This window comes from Hemicordylus capensis, chromosome 12 (assembly GCF_027244095.1).
Source record: "Hemicordylus capensis ecotype Gifberg chromosome 12, rHemCap1.1.pri, whole genome shotgun sequence".
Taxonomy (NCBI): domain Eukaryota; kingdom Metazoa; phylum Chordata; class Lepidosauria; order Squamata; family Cordylidae; genus Hemicordylus; species Hemicordylus capensis.
Window position 1 is genome coordinate 6,830,672 of NC_069668.1, and position 16,547 is coordinate 6,847,218.

Below are 16,547 nucleotides of genomic sequence, written 5' to 3' on the forward strand. Positions count from 1 at the left end.
GATGTACAACCAGCCCTTCAATACAAGACTGCCGAGGCATAGAACAAATAACGCAGATTGCAAGTTGTTTTTTTTAAAAGACTGGAAATAAGATCTGGAATTCCTGATCACTTTCTGGGCCACTTGCTGGGGGTCAAAAAAGCTTTCAGACTCTCTTTTGTTTAACAAGGACAACAACTAAAAAGCTCCGCAATGAAGCACTCATAGGGTACACAGGAAGCTGCCTTATGCGGAGTCAGACCATTGGTCCATCTAGCTCAGTACTGTCAGGAGCCTGCTCAACTTAGCCCCCCCACCCGAGCTCTTATTGGACTACAACTCCCATAATCCCTAGACACAGGGCCAATAGCCAGGGATTATTGGAACTGTAGGCCGATATCTGCAGGAGGGTCGAAGTTGAGCAGCCATGGTCTACACAGACTGGCAGCGGCTTCTCCAAGGTTGCAGGTAGGAGTCTCTCTCAGCCCTATCTTGGAGATGCTGCCAGGGAGGGAACTGGGAACCCTCTGCTTGCAAGCAGGCTGGCAGGGGCTCTTCCCAGAGTGGCTCCATTATCCCCTAAGGGGAATTTCTTATAGTGCTCACACATGTAGTTTCTCATTCAAATGCAATGCAGGGTGGACTCTGCATAGCCAAGAGGACAATTCATGCTTGCTACCACAAGACCAGCTCTCCTCCTCCTTCCCTACCTTATCCACAGATGATTGGTCTAGCAGAGTACCAGTGTTCTCCCAATAGTATGTAATGTATCATACACGAACTTAAGAACTGCCCCACCCCCTCGCCCCAGATCAGACCACCCAGCTTAGAAGCCTGTCACTCACAGTGGCCAGCCAGCTGGGTCTAGGATGCCCACAAGCAGAGCATGAAGATAGCGTCCCAAAGGACACACCGGGGCATGGAAGGGGGGAGAGGGGGGAAACCGGGGCAGAGGACAAGCCAGGAAGGGGCACAGGAGATTCCTAACCCTGGGTGCTGCCAGCTTGATAACTCCTGCTACATTTCCTGCTAGTGAGTTGAAAAAGTCCTCGCCAGACGTCGTCCCTCAATAGCACGCCATCATCATATACAGTTCCCCTTCTTTTGCAGGAAAATGATATCACACACACACACACTCACACACACACACACTTCATGAGGCATCGGCAACGTCAGGGAACAAACAAGGGCACGGGATGGTTTAGCGGCCCTGTGGAATCCAAGCAACCTTTGCCGGCTGGGCCGCAAGATCTGAAGTCCTGCGCAGCTCATTTCAAATCTTCAACCCACTTCACTTCCGCAGCCACTTCTTCTTTTCTGGGAAAACCCAAACCACGGAGCGGAGTCCAAGGACACAGAGTGTCAGCTCAGCCCCAGAGCAGCTGCCGAGGAAGAGTCGAGGGCAGGGAGAGAACAAGCCACAGATTTGGGGGGGGGGGTGTCGCTCGGTGGCAGAGCTTCTGCTTTGCATGCAGAAGATTCCAAGTCCAACCTTTGGCAGTATCTCCAGAAAGACTCTTGCCTGAAACCCTGGAGAGATGCTGCCAGTCAGTGTAGACAATCCTGAGCTAGATGGACCTACTCAGCAGAAGGCAGCTCCCTATGAGACCTTCCAGCTGATTCTATGACAGGTTATTCCACAGCACACTGAAAAACAAGCCATAGATTTCCATTCCCTTTTCACTTTCAGCCATGTCACCCTCTTGCTTGCAGCTGACAGCACCTTTTGATCCCAAAATAGCCTCGCTCTTCTCCATGTAGCTGCCCCTGCGCAGTGTACAGACACACAGACACAGACACACACTTTTGTCTCCAACAATGCTCCAGCTCTCTCAGCCCTGGTATGACAAAATGACCCTCCGGGGATACGACGACCTCGACGGAGTTCTCATCCGTAAAATATTGTACCCGTAAGCAAAGCAAATTCGGAAGGGAGCGCTCCTGGATTCCCCCGCTCTCCCTCTCACTTTCTGCACAGTGGCTGGTGAGAAGCTGAGTGTTGTGGGGCGGGGAGATCAGCCCGGTCTCATCAGCGTCAGTGACATCATTAGTTTGGCTGTCGCATCCGATTCGGGAGGCAGCGCATCACGCAGGAGAGGCGTTCCGGCTTTCTGGCCGTCTGCATCCCCTCCCTTGTTAGGAAGCCTTTAATAAGGAGCTAGTGCGAGTGACCTGACCACGGAGAACTGGCCGAGGCTGAACATCAGGACTCCAGCTGCTCTCTGACAAGAACATGACGCAGAGGAACTCATCGAGGGGGGAGCTCTCTTGCTGGCCTGAGCTGCCCAAAGAGAAAGACTGATGCAATCTTAGCAAGCGCTGCTGCCGTGGAGGGGAGTTGGGCTTGCGGCAGCGGGCATCAATTGCCCCCTTTGCTAAGCAGGGTCTGCCTTGATTTGCATTTGGATGGGAGACTACAAATACGACAAATATTTATATACTGCTTTTCCACCAAAGTCCCCATAAACAAACAAACAAACAAACAAAATGGCTCCCTGTCCACCAAAGGCCTCACAATCTAAAAAAGAAATATAAGATGGACACCAGCAACAGCCACTGGAGGGATGCTGTGCTGGGGATGGAGAGGGCCAGTTGCTCTCCCCCCTGCTCAATAGAAGAGAATCACCACTTTGAAAAGGTGCCCCTTTGCTCTTTTAGCAAAAACAGACACTGTGAGCCAGTATTCTCTCTAATTTCTTTCATCTCTGTGTGGAATTAGATTTGTTCCGGGTGGCAGTATCAAGGCACTGTGTGCGCACCTGCATTCAGAGTGGGGCCTTCCCGATTCAACCTGAGCAAGATCTAAAATTAATGGAGCGGGCATCAAAAAGCTTGTGAGCGCACACACATGTGCACACCTTAGAGGGAACACTGCTGTGAGCACTAGAAGATATTCCCATAGGGGATGGGCTCCAGCCCAGTGGTATAGCATCTGCAAGCTAGTATGCAGCAGGTTCCAGATTTATTTATTATTAAATTTATATACCGCCTTTCATTAAAACAATCTGAAGGCGGTATATAAATTCACTCCCTGGCAGCATCCCCGGGTAGCTGTGGGAGAGACTCCTGCGTGAAACTTTCATTTTATGATTTATTTAACCTATTTTTATACCGCCTCAAACTTGCGTCTCTGGGCGGTTCGCAATGAAAAAGCTTGGAAGAGCTTCTGCCAGTCAGAGCAGAGAATACTGAGCTAGGCAGCCCAAAGGTCTGACTTGGTATAAGGCAGCCTCTGTGCTCCTAAGGGGTTGAAGAATCAAAACAAGGCAGCCCTTTTAGCCAAGAATGTGAAGAAAGAGACCAACTTACGGTTTCCCCAAACTCTTGGTTATGGCTGGGGAAAGCAGACGTCCCCCTAATGTGCAAGTTGGAAATGGGGCAGGGTGAGAAGAAGGCCCCCTCTGAAGCATGAATCACTGTTCTTGGAAGGAGCCGGACTCAGACAAGCCACTCATGCAGAGACACAATGCGCACACTCTGCTGAAGCGCCCCTGCTGACCGCTGGGATCAAGGGAAATGAAATCTGAAGAGGCTGACCAGCTGCTGACCAGCCCAGAGTCAGCAATCAGGCAGAGACCCGGGGTGGGGGGGCCCTCTGTACCCGAAGAGCCTTCTCTTATGGACATGAAATGTCTCTTCTCAATATCCACTTGCCGTTTGTGCATGACTTGCAGTTTCGAAATTACCAGACTGGGTTATTTGTAAGGTGGGGGAGAGAGAGGAATCTCCTGCAGATCGATCCAGAAAGGAAAAACGGCAAACAGCCTCCATACTTAGCACAATTTTGCCACAAGTCGGAACAACAATAGATTGCATACATTCCTAAAGGACAACTTTCCCGACTACTGAGATCATCGCTCAAGGGCCTGTCTTGTGAACTTAGGTGGGCGACTCCCAGAGACAGGGTCTTCCCAGTGGTGGCCCCCGGGAGCAAAACACCCTGGGCCAGCCCTGCCCTCCGCCAAGAGCCAGGTTAACACTGCCCTGTCTCTTGAGCCTTTCATGTTGTGTGTGTTGATTCAGGTAGACAGATCGGCTTATTCATTCTGATGGCTGCTTGTCTCGACTATTTTATGCTAGGGGTTTGGTTTTGCTTTTTAAAGCTGTATTGGTTTGAGTCCGCTTCCTGCTGGCATTTATATTAATTATAAACTGGTGTTAGTCGCTTTGAAGGCCAAAAGGGTGGAAAGGGAAAAAAACTGTATTCAATGTATTCAAGTTAATACATTGGAATGGACAGAAGGACAGCAATCTTGAGTGCTCACCACCAGCAGCAGAGGGAAGCTGGATTATTTCCCTTTCCCACAGGCACCAGAGTGAAGCCCAAGCCCACAACCATATGGAATTTCATGCAAGCAAGCCACATGCTAAAGAAGAGGTTCTCCAATTTGGGTCCCCAGATGTTGCTTTACTCCAACTCCCATAATCCCCAGCCACAAGGGCTTTGGGGATGATGGGAGTTGAAGTGTTATGACATCTGGGGACCCCAATTTGAGAACCCCTATGCTAAAGGCAACTGGTTGCTCAATGGATTGCTCCACTGCTCAGCAACTAAAGCAGCCCTTGCAGAATTGGTTCCCTCCAGAAAAGAGAGAATGCCTGAGAGCCCTCTAAGTTCTTCATGGACATGAAGAAAATGCAGAAAAGTATGCATGGGGCAGAGAGAGCAGAAGGGGATATTTCTTTTCTTCCTCTCTCACACCTCTAGGATTCTTCTCATGAAACTGACTGAAGACTGAAGGACCCACAAAAGGAAGTACTTTTTTCACACAGCACAGAACTAATCTATGGAATTCTCTGCTACAGAATGTGGCAATAGCCATCAGCTTGGATCAGCTTCCAAATTCATTGAGGACAGGTCTATGAATGGTTACTACAAGTTCTGATGGCCACCTCCAGGCTCAGAGGCAGGATACCTCTGAATCCCAGTTGCAGGGGAGCGACAACAAAGGGGGCATACCTTTATAGCATGGTTGTGGCCTTCCTAGATGTGCCTGGCGGGCCCCTGCGAGAAACAGGATGCTGGGCTAGATAGGTCTTGGGCCTGATCCAGCAAGAGGGTTTTTATGTTGAGCAGAGTAGCATTTTTCAACAAGGATGCAATCCGAAAAGCACTCTTACCTCCAAGTAAGCACTTTGGAACACAGAGGCACTTACTCCAGAGTAAACGTATTTATGGTTGCAGGATTGGTGCCCAACCACTCAACGATTAACTCATTGACTAAGATACTGCTTGCTGTGCCCACATAGGAGAAGGCCTCACCCTAAGCACAACAAAATTAAAACAAAACACAAAACACCACCCTATTCTTCCAGCATAAGGGAGGATGCTGTTGCGATCCACCCCGCTAAATTAAAAACAAAAAAAGACACTCCTAGCTTTACATTAGCACACAAAAAGTATGCGCTAGTGCTTTAAGAACCATGTTAACCCCCCAATCTTGTGAAAATTCCATTAGCTTCAATTATTTATCAGAAGAAGATTTAGATTACCGTTCCTGACCTATTTTTTCTGGCACATGAGCCTGCCTGTTAAGAAAATCAAAGAGAACGGCATTTGCAAAGAGGATGGTGGCTTCGAGGGGCCAGGCAATCCTGGCTGCTAAACGACGAAATCAAACACGAAACCTGTGTCAGGATGCGATCTGCCCATGCCTTGGAAACAGCTGCACCCCCATCAAAGGTGCCAACCAGGCATTTCACCACTGAAACAGTATTGCTACATCTGAATAAGAACAGCCCTGCTGGATCAGGCCCAAGGCCTATCTAGTCCAGCATCCTGTTTCATACAGCGGCCCCAAAGATGCCTCTGAGAAGCCATACAAGGCAGTGGGGGGCTCCCTCTGCTTTGACAAGCATCTTTCCGGCAGGCTTGGGATCCAAGTCAACTGTCTTAAACAGAGTCAGACCCTTGGTCCATCTAGCTCCAGCCACGCCGTCTACACTGACTGGCAGCGGCTCTCCATGGTTTCAGGCAGAGGTGTTCCCCAGCCCGATCTGGAGATGTGCCAGGGAGTGAACCGGGGACCTCTTGCATGCCAAGCAGATGCTCTACCACTAAGCTGTAGCCCCATCCCCTAACAGGAAGCTGCTGTAAACTGAGTCAGACCCTTGGTCCATCACACTCAGTATTGTCTACACTGACTGGCAGCAGCTCTCTAAGGTTGCAGGCAGGAGTCTCTCTCAGCACTAACTTACTAAGTAGTGATATTTCAGGGTCCCCCCACTTTTAGATCCATGCTACAGTGTGCAAATATTGACGCATCACCTTACTGTGCATGGGAAATGCTGCCACGTCCACAGACATCAGAGCCCATTGCTCTCAGGAAACTTTACCAGTCTGCTTCTCCCACGGCACATTTCTCAGAACCCGCTAATATTGTGCTGTCAGTTATGAAAGAGTACGTTAACGCAGTCTAGAAATGACAGAGTGGGGAATAAAATTTTTTAAAACCCAATAATACTACACAAAGAATTCCCCTCAACCCTTTATGGAAACTGTCAGGGGAACGGGCTGCTTTTAGGAGCGACTACTCCAAGCTGATCAATAAACACACTTCCTTCTATTGAACAGGTCACAGAATTCTGCGTCTCCCTCACTGCTGGCCACTCTCCGCTTGTGCCTATTTTATTTTTATCAGACAGATGGGCAAGCTAAACATCACACACAAATACAGACCATAAATCCCCGGCATTCCCCCCCCCCTTTAGAAATGAAATGCAGCCTCAGGCAGCTGTAATTTTAAGGGGAGGGGTGACGGTGGGAGGAGGGAGAGAGCACCTATAATTAACCCTTTCCCCACCACACCTTTCTAAGCTCAAATCCTCCCTGCCCCCATGAGGTCAACAGAGCTGTGTCACCGAAATGTGCTACAGATGGGGCCCGAGCGCAGTGGGAGAGCCCCTGCTTGCATGCCGAAGGTCCCCGGTTTAATCCCTGGCAGTATCTCCAAGATAGGGCTGAGAAAGACCCCGGCCTGAAACCCTGGAGAGCTGCTGCCAGCCAGTGTAGACAAGACTGAGCTAGACCAGGCCTTGACAAATTTCCTCTGGATGTACGAGCCAGTTTAGGAGCCAGACAAATGGACACGCGACACATTACCAGATTCAGTGACGGACACAGTGGCACCTGGGATTTTTTGAGCCCTGAGTGAGACGGACCAAGGGTCTGGGTCTACATAGGGCAGCTTCCAAGGAAGGCGAAGGGCCACGAATTTGTGCCCACGAATTTGTGCCCACGAATTTGTGCACACATTTGTGCCCAGTGATAGCCATCCAGGGGGAAGGGATGTAGCCTTGGGAATAGGGTAGTGTGCCCAGCCTCACCAGCACTGTGCCAGGGAGGGGGTTAGAGGGCCCCTGGGCGGACGAGAGATATCCCAGCCCATTATTCCTCTGCACCTGCTCTAAGCTGCTTTGAGAACCCGTCTTGGAGAAAGGAGACAAGGCATACACCCAAGGAAGGAAGAAATGGCCCTCAGTGGTCAGGAAAGGCCATGTTTCATGGCACCAACCTCTATCTAGGACCGGCAAGGCTCCAGATCAAGCAGGGCCTTCCCAGCTCTTAGGCCCATCGCTGAAGGATGGGTGAATGGGTGTGAGTTGGGCTTCAAAGTGCCCGCCTGAATAGGAGCCCCGGCAGGGTTTCGGTTCCACGGTCACAAGTGTTTCAAGGCTGCTGTCCGAGAGAGACCAAAAAAGGAAGAGCTCTCTCCCTCCAGGCCTGCGTCTGCTTTGCTCCCGTCGCAACTGAGCCATCCATCACCCATATTCCAGCACAGGGGTTAACACAGGTTGTGCCAATAAAACGCACATAAAATATCTTTATCAATTTGGGAGGGGCAATAAAACTCCAGTTGCAGAGCGGGGGGGGAGGCAATTGCCACAAACCGCACATTCCGTTCCCAACAGTCATCAATGCCATCTAGGACTAAACGCCGACAGAACGGAGAATCTTGGTTCCAATGATGCCCATATACTCAACAGCCTCCGCAACCAGCTTGTTCGGTTTTGCAGATTGCAAGGAACTATTTTCTGCAACCACAATAAAAAGTGGGGGGAAATGGCTCCCTTGTTCTTGGCTCAGCGGTGCTGTCGAAACTTAACACAGTCAAACAAACACTCCGTCTTGGCCGCAGCTCTTGGCTCGACGGGATGAATCAGCAAAAGTCCATAAATGTCTAGCCAATTTGGACAGATGTTCCTGAGGCAGCCATATACGGGAAGCAGCGATGCCAATATCTCCAATCTTGAGCAGACAGTGCCTCTCAAGGCGACGAGTTGTTGACCGGCCCGGCCCACGCCTCTTTGAAGCTGCTCTCTTGGTAGCAGGTGCCGCTCCTCTTTGGGGGCTTGGAGGTCACCACCCCACCAAAACCAACAGACAGGAGTCTGGTTCACATGACCATGAAAGCTAGGGTAAAAGCTGGGCTATGCTCGTCAGAAACAACACAGATTCCTCCAAGCCCAGGTATTTCAACTCTTTTCTAGCCTACTTTCAGGTGAGGGTGGAGGAGAGGAGAGCTCTCCTACCTTGATCCTCTGGTCTTGAGAACTCGCGCTGCTCCTTTACCCAATCAAATGGCCTTCTGCCCACCCTCCCCTGCATGGCAACCATAGAAATCTACAGCCAGATCACCAAAGAGATCTACACATCCACCAGCCAAGATGATCCTATGATCCTGCGGCTGGAGAAACTTGGGCAAGAAACATAGGAACATAGCAAGCTGCCATATATTGAGTCAGATCATTGGTCCATCTTGCTCAGTATTGTCTACAGAGACAGCAGCGGCTTCTCCAAGGTTGCAGGCAGGAATCTCTCTCAGCCTTGTCTTGGGGAAGCCAGAGAGGGAACTTGGAACCTTCTGCTCTTCCCAGAGCGGCTCCATCCCCTGAGGGGGATATCATACAGGGCTCACACATCAAGTCTCCCATTCATATGCAAGCAGGGTGGACCCTGCTTAGCTAAGGGGACAAGTCATGCTTGTTAGCACAAGACCAGTCCATCTCCTGCTCCTTTAGGGTTAATGGGAGGGCAACCGTCAGTGCCATGAAGCTTTTCACTCCAAATGATTGTGTGAACACGCCCAATGAGTCACCTTTGACATGCATGTGCACAACTTCTGTGCTCCTCACTAAGGAGCCTTCCAAGCCACCTTAGACGGAGACAGAGGCACATTTGTATGACTTCCATCCTCAAAGCACTGTCCAAGTTACTCATTTTGGAAAAGCCTGCTCTCTTGTATACCAGTTCCATTCATGCCGCCATTGCCCATCTCCCACCAGCTTGAAAACCAGCAGGTTGCTAGCTCTTCAAGTTACATACAGGCAAGGAAGCTATAATTGCCTGACAAAACAGCCGCTCAAGAGACACCTTTGCATTCACACAGTACAAGATGGAAGGCTGCACACTGCTTGATGCCAGAATGTTCATGCACGTTTATTTATATGCACGCACACTAGAGATAATGTCTATCTCTTTCTCCTCCACCTCTGGAGGAACCAGCAAAATTGCCCCTGCTCACTGAGCAAGGAGGCACTTTTTAAAGAGGCGATTCTCTTCCATTTAACAGGGGGAGAGCCACTGTTCCTATCCATCCCCAGCACAGCATCCTTCCAGTGGCTGTTGCTGGTATCTATCTTGTACTCCTTTTTAGACTATGAGCCCTTTTGAGGACAGGGAACACACATTATTTTCCTATGCAAACTGCTTTGGGAATGGTTGAAAAGCAGTATATAAAGACTCCTAGTCACAGTCGCCTCGTGCTATGAGATTTAATTCCGAGGCACTCTGGGGAGGGAGTTGAGCCCTGAAGATCCATCCCAGCAACTCTCACTAACACTCTAACAAGGCAAGAAGAGGAACAGTAAATTCCCAGAAGCTACAGGAAATGGTGACCTTCCCTGATGGAGGAGGACAGTTGGAGCAACCTGCTCCAACCTCAGAGACAAGAAAGTTGCAAGGGAGCTATAGCAGGAGAGGGGGCAAGCCCTCACCCCCTGCCCAGTAGCGGCCGGTGAGGGCGCCGGTGGAGGGGCGGCAAGAGGCACCTTTAAGAGTAAAAGAATTGGTGCTTACCTCTGCTCTCGCCGCACCTGAACGCTGCTTGGAGAAGCAGTGGGACGCCCAGCACCCCCTGCAGCGGGGAATCGCCTCCACCACTCACCTGGCCGCAGGCGGGGGATCGGCTCCGTGGAAGCCAGGTGGCTACTGCCCCTGCCTGTGGGCTTCTCGGAGGCATCTGGTGGGCCTCTGTGGGAAACTGGATGCTGGAATGGATGGGCCTTGAGTCTGATCCAGCAGGGCTGTTCTTAGGTTCTGCTTGATGGCCCAAGATGCTATTATGAATGGCTTTTAAGACTGAAACATAGGAAGGTGCCTTATACCGAGTCAGACCCTTGGTCCGTCTAGCTCAGTATTGTCTCCTAGAGAGGAGAGCTGGTCTTATGGTAGCAGGCATGACTTGTCCCCTTAAGCTAAGCAGGGTCTGCCCTGGTTGCATATGAAAGGGAGACTGGAAGCGTGAGCACTGTAAGATATTCCCCTTAGGGAATGGAGCCGCTCTGGGAAGAGCAGAAGGTTCCAAGTTCCCTCCCTGGCAGCATCTCCAAGATCGGGCTGAGAGAGATTCCTGCCTGCAGTCTTGGAGAAGCCACTGCCAGTCTGTGAAGACAATTTCTGAGCGAGATGGACCTATAGTCTGACTCAGAGTCACTTCATAAACAAGTGCCAAATCCAATCTGAATGGATAAAATATAATTCCATTACAGCCAACAGACTTCTCCAATGATTCTGGAGAACATACAAAGCTGGCTACATATTTTAAGTTTCTTTGCCGCGCCTGGTTCAATGCACAGCCCTCGTGTGGGAAAGGGGGTGAGATGTCCACAGAAGGAATCAATCGCTTTCAAGCTTCAGCTCTTTTTTTTTTTTACCCAGCTTAGTGTATCGCATTATAGAAATCAATAATTCAGTTTGCAAAAACCGACGGCAACAGGGTTTTCGTCCAACAAGGTAGAAGTGAAGAGTCGGAAGAAGTTACCACACATTTTCTTCTGTTTAGGCTGCATTCAAATCTGTAGCTTGACCCACTCAAAAGGCTAAGAATTTAAAAGGCAGATGTCAGTGAAATACAGTTAATAGCCGACATCCAGACTAAGTTACTCAACAGTACTACTCAGAAGTTACTCTAAAACAGGGGTTTCCAGGAGGGTCTACTAGTATTCCCCAAAGGTACCTTCTTCTTCAAAGAACTGCCTAATTTCAGCGGGACTTCTCGGCAATAATTTACTCTGGATATCAGCCAACACTTTAAAAGCGACTTGTTTATTCAAGTTTTTCTGATTGGTTCACAGTAACTTCACAACAGCAGCACAAAATAGCAATATAATAGAAATCAGGAATTACGGTAGTACTAGCGGGAACGTAGCTGAGGAATTTTATTGGTTACATTTTCAGATCATTATATTTTTAAAGCAAGGACTGAATTCAAGTAAGCACTATTTTTAAGCAAGGACTGAATTCAAACACAGTCAGTCCTTGTTTTAAACTGTTCATCATACAGGTTCTCCAACAAGAAGATATCATTCTTGTAGCACAAGTCTAGAAAAACTGCACTCAGAAACCCGCACTCTCTAAAGCAAGGGAAACTTCTTCCCGGTAATGAGGCATCAAAGCTTGACAAAAGAGAGCTCATTTTTCTTTCCCTTAGTAAATCACTAGCACAAGTATGTTTCAAGACAGGCTAATTAGCACAAGCTACCGAATGCAAACCCCATGGTTTCTAGCTCGCCAGTCCATCAGAAACCATGGTTTGTGCTAACCATGGTTGAGTATAATTGTCTGAATTGGCCAACAACAGTTTGTGATGGGCAGGCAAACCAGAATCAGAAACCATGGTTTGAAGGGGGCTTGCAAACCATCATGTGAGGCATTGCCTGAACTGAAGCGTCATCATTACGGCCAACACTTTGCATCCAGAGGCTGCTACGTTATGGAGATGGGAGTGATCTTGCAAAGCTTGGACAATGGAAAACAGAAGCAGACAAACCACTCCAAACCATGGTGTGTGTCTGATTGAAAAATGACAGTTAAGGCCATTATTTTACCTCCAGAAGCCACTGCCCCTGGAGATTGAAGAGAGGGGGAAAGGGAGCTGATATGCAGCTTTAAACCACAGTTTCCCTGTACATTTGGAAGCCTGAACCATGGTTTTGATTCCAAGGGTTAGTGCAAACTCTGCTATTGATGTATGAACTGAGCCACACAAAGCACCTGGATAGTGTGGCTCAGCACCTGGTGAGCCCCTGGTGGCGCAGTGGTAAAACTGCCGCCCTGTAACCAGAAGGTTACAAGTTCGATCCTGACCAGGGGCTCAAGGTTGACTCAGCCTTCCATCCTTCCGAGGTCAGTAAAATGAGTACCCAGAATGTTGGGGGCAATATGCTAAATCATTGTAAACCGCTTAGAGAGCTTCGGCTATAGAGCGGTATATAAATGTAAGTGCTATTGCTATTGCTATAAATATAAAGCACCACAAAAAGTTGCACATGGAACAGAATGTAGAGTCAGATTAAATTAAATGTGGTGCTCGGTCATGTGAATCTTTTCTCCTGTTTGTTGTTTTTTTTTACAACAGCCCTAAACATCTGAAAGGAACTGCAATCTAGATTAAAAAAGGGCTGGATGTTGTTGTTGTTATTATTATTATTTTATACATTTCTATACCGCCCCAAACCATTTATCTCTTTGTCTGCCCCAGATGCTTTTTGCCTGAGGGGGAAAAGATACAGGTACTCATGTTGGCACACAACAGGAATGTCTATGTCAATATAGAGATTCACATGAGATTTTGACTGTGTGCAGGGCCAGACCTTCAAGTCACATGGCATTCCCCTCCTAAAGTAGTGAATGTTCCTTAGAGAGCTGGGGGGCAGGGGCAGCGAGATTTTGGGCCTAATACACTTGGAACAGTAACATCTTTTCATCTTTCAGCTGGCTTCTAGATCAAATTTTAATTTTTAAATGGATTTATGAATTATCAACAGCCTGTTTCCATGTCATTGGCTCCGAAAAATGCCAATGCCTGCAGCCAAACTGGGAGCTTGGTGGTACGCAAAGGGGGGAAAGCGGCCATGAAAGTGGAGCAGAACCTCCCAGCTCGGAAACTAGGATGCCACTGAACGCCAGTTGCCAAGGATAAACAACGGGAGACATCTGGCGAGAAAAAGGCAGCAGACAACATCCACTGGAAGCGGGTAACCACTGCTACATTTGGCCAGCTTCCCTCCCCTGGATATGACTTGCCCAACTTCCCACCTGCAAATCGGACGGGCCATTTCAGCTCACAGCACATGAGCCAGCTGGGCTGGTCAGGACAATAGGAACATAGGAAGCTGCCATATACTGAGTCAGACTATAGGTCCATCTCATTCAGGATTGTCTACACAGACTGGCAGCGGCTTCTCCAAGGTTGCAGGCAGGAATCTCTCTCAGTCCTGTCTTGGAACCTTCTGATCTCCCCAGAGTGGCTCCACCCCCTGAGGGGAATATCTTGCAGTGCTCACCCTTTTAGTCTCCCATTCATATGCAACCAGGTCAGACCCTGCTTAGATAAGGGGACAAGTCATGCTTGCTAACACAAGACCAGCTCTCCTCTCCTAACTATCTGGGAAGACTAACACTCCTTGTGATTTTTGACAAAGCCTGCACCCCAAAAAGGTGGAATATGAATAGGACAGATATTTATATACCGCTTTTCAACAAAAGTTCCCAAAGAACCTTTCTTTGAGAGACAGAGAGGCTCCATGTTCCCAAAGGGCTCATAATCTAAAAAGAAACATAAGGTAGACACCAGCAACAGCTACAGGAGGGATGCTGTGCTGGGGCTGGATAGGGCCAGTTGCTCTCCCCCTGCTCAAAAAAGAGAATCACCACGTTTAAAAGGTGCCTCTTGGCTCAGCTAGCACTGAGAGCATTGCAAGAGGCTTTGAGCTTTCAGAGTGTTCTCATGCTTTTATCGTCCTGGCCATTGGGCCTACAGCCTTTGCAAAGTTGTTTCAAACTTTCCCCATGTTTTAAGAATGCAAAAGCGACTCTGAAATTTTATCCATGTTATCAGAAAAATGGAAAGGGAAATTAGCAGGCATGTCCTCCAAAGATTCCTCTATAGAGAGAGGACCACCATTTGTTCATTGTGACCGGAACCCTTTCCTCGGTGCAAAAACGACTGCAATTTTACCCTAAATCATTTATGGGTAGAGATAAAGAAGGGGTGATAACACACAGAAAACTGTAAGTGCAACAATGCTATCAGTTACTTTCCATCTCTGGGGGGCAGACATTGCCAAAAATCACTAGGAGCACCCCTCCCTCGGAATGGTCCTGATCGTCCCAATTGGTGGGCCTGCCAGCTTAATTTTGAACGGAAATCCCCAACACCACAGCAGCAGTGCTAAAATAATCAAGGAATCCTCATCGAGCCCCACCAAGGAGTCGCCAAAATGCCCTAGACATTTGCACCTGGGCAAAGACACACGTTGGCTACGCCGGAGAACCTCACCCTCACGGCCATCTCAGCCGCCAAGCACTCTCGCTGCAGATGAATAGATCATCAACTGCCACCTAGGCTTCGGAGTGCCGTTTGTCATCACTGCCACCCGAGTGGAAGGCGGCCTCCCCCTTTCACGCAGGATTCTGTCTGGTGGTGGCCGCAAGCCCCGTCCTCGGAATATCGGGCCCATAAATCAAGAGAGGAGAAAGTGGCTCCATTCTGAAGCCTGCTGGCTCCCCAGGCTATTGGGATGCTCAGGAATCTTCTGTAGCAAAGAGTCAATACAGTTCACAAGTGCTTGGGACAAGGATGGGTCGGGCTGCCAGAGGCAACGGGGAGACCCCACGCAAAAGGCAGGCTACTGACAAGGAGGCGGCTCTTCAGCACAGGCATGGGCCAGGATTCCTCCTACGACCCTGCCTGGCTCCACACCTGGCTTACCCACCGTACAGACCTGGCTTGAATCACCAGCCCAACGAGAGACAGGAGGAAGCTGCTTTGCACTGAATCAGGCCATCTACCCTTTGGGCCATCTAGCTCGGTACCGTCTACTCCAGTTGGCAGGGACTCTCCGAGCCAGTGTAGCCTAATGGTTAGCGTGTTCGACTAGGACTGGGTAGACCAGAGCTCAAATCCCTGTTCAGCCACTGAGAGTCTGGGCTAGTTGTTTCTCTCTCAGCCCAGCTACCTCACAGGGTTGCTGTAAGGAGTAAAACAGCCATGTACATTGCTCTGGGCTCCTTGGAGAAAGAGCAAAAGATACAGAAGCAAAAGTAAAATAAAAACTGGGGGTGCCAGGGATTGAACCCGGAACCTTCTGCGTGCAAAGCCCGTGCTCTACCGTTGAGCTACGGCCCATCCTGGGACTCAGCAGAAGCCTAAGATTGAGACTAGATTTCACAAACAACTGTCAGGAACTGCCGGCTCTAGAACTGGCGAGTCACAGCTCTGTGCCAAGTTGCCCTGTGTAGCCAGCCACTAGGGCTACTGGCTGGAGGCAGAAAGAAACGTTGGACTTACCATGAAAGGTCCTTTCTCCTTATAAGTAGGAGGTCACAGCTTACAAAGGGGTTTGCTTCCTCCTCTTGCTCCCAGTAGAGAGGAAATTTCAGGTAGCCTGAGGCCCGTCCCTTCTCCCAGCATGTTCAGGGTATCAATCCCCAGTTCTGACTATTGAGTGCTCCTTGGGGAGCCACATAGGACACCACAGAGTTATCATGCGAAGGACAGTTACCATGCAAAGGGCAGAGCATAGGCCCGGAGGCCAAGGACCGAAGGCTGGATAAGGACAGCTCGAGGAAAAAAAAGGTGTGTGTGTGAGAGAGAGATAGGTAGGATGCCCCCACCCCGACCCTCTGGAGCAGGGATTCTCAACGTTGGGTCCCCAGATCTTATTGGACTGCAACTCCCATAATCCCCAGCCCTAGTGGCCTTTGGTTGGGGATTGTGGGAGTTGTAGTCCAATAACATCTGGGGACCCAACGTTGAAAAGTCCCTGCTCTGGGGCATCCAGCGACTGATCAATGGGTGGGCCGTGTGACCTCCTACTTAATGAGGAGAAAGAACCTTTCACAGTAAGTCCAACGTTTCTTTGTCCCTCAAAGTAGCACTTACATTTATATACCGCTTTATAGCCAGAGCTCTCTAAGTGGTTTACAATGATTTTAGCATATTGCCCCCCAACATTCTGGGTACTCATTTTACCGACCTCGGAAGGATGGAAGGCTGAGTCAACCTTGAGCCCCTGGTCAGGATCGAACTTGTAACCTTCTGGTTACAGGGCGGCAGTTTTACCACTGCGCCACCAGGGGCTCAAAGTAAGAGGTCACCGCTTACAAAGGGATATACCATAGCGGCAAAGAAAGGCAGGGTGGGAGCGGATCAGGCCTATACCACCTGCTGCAGCACTGCTCGCCCAACGCTGCCTGCTCAGCGACAAGGGAGTTGATCTTATAGCATTTGATGAATGGCGAGATGGAAGACCACATAGCTGCCCGGCAGATCTCCACTGGGGGG

The 16,547-nt window shown here is 49.4% G+C and overlaps 1 protein-coding gene across 5 annotated transcripts in view; it reads right to left on the reverse strand.

Annotated features, from left to right (window-relative positions):
- CUX1 (cut like homeobox 1) overlaps nucleotides 1–16,547 on the reverse strand; it is a 337,155-nt gene that overhangs the window by 182,699 nt on the left and 137,909 nt on the right. The gene's annotated exons all lie outside the window — the stretch shown is intronic.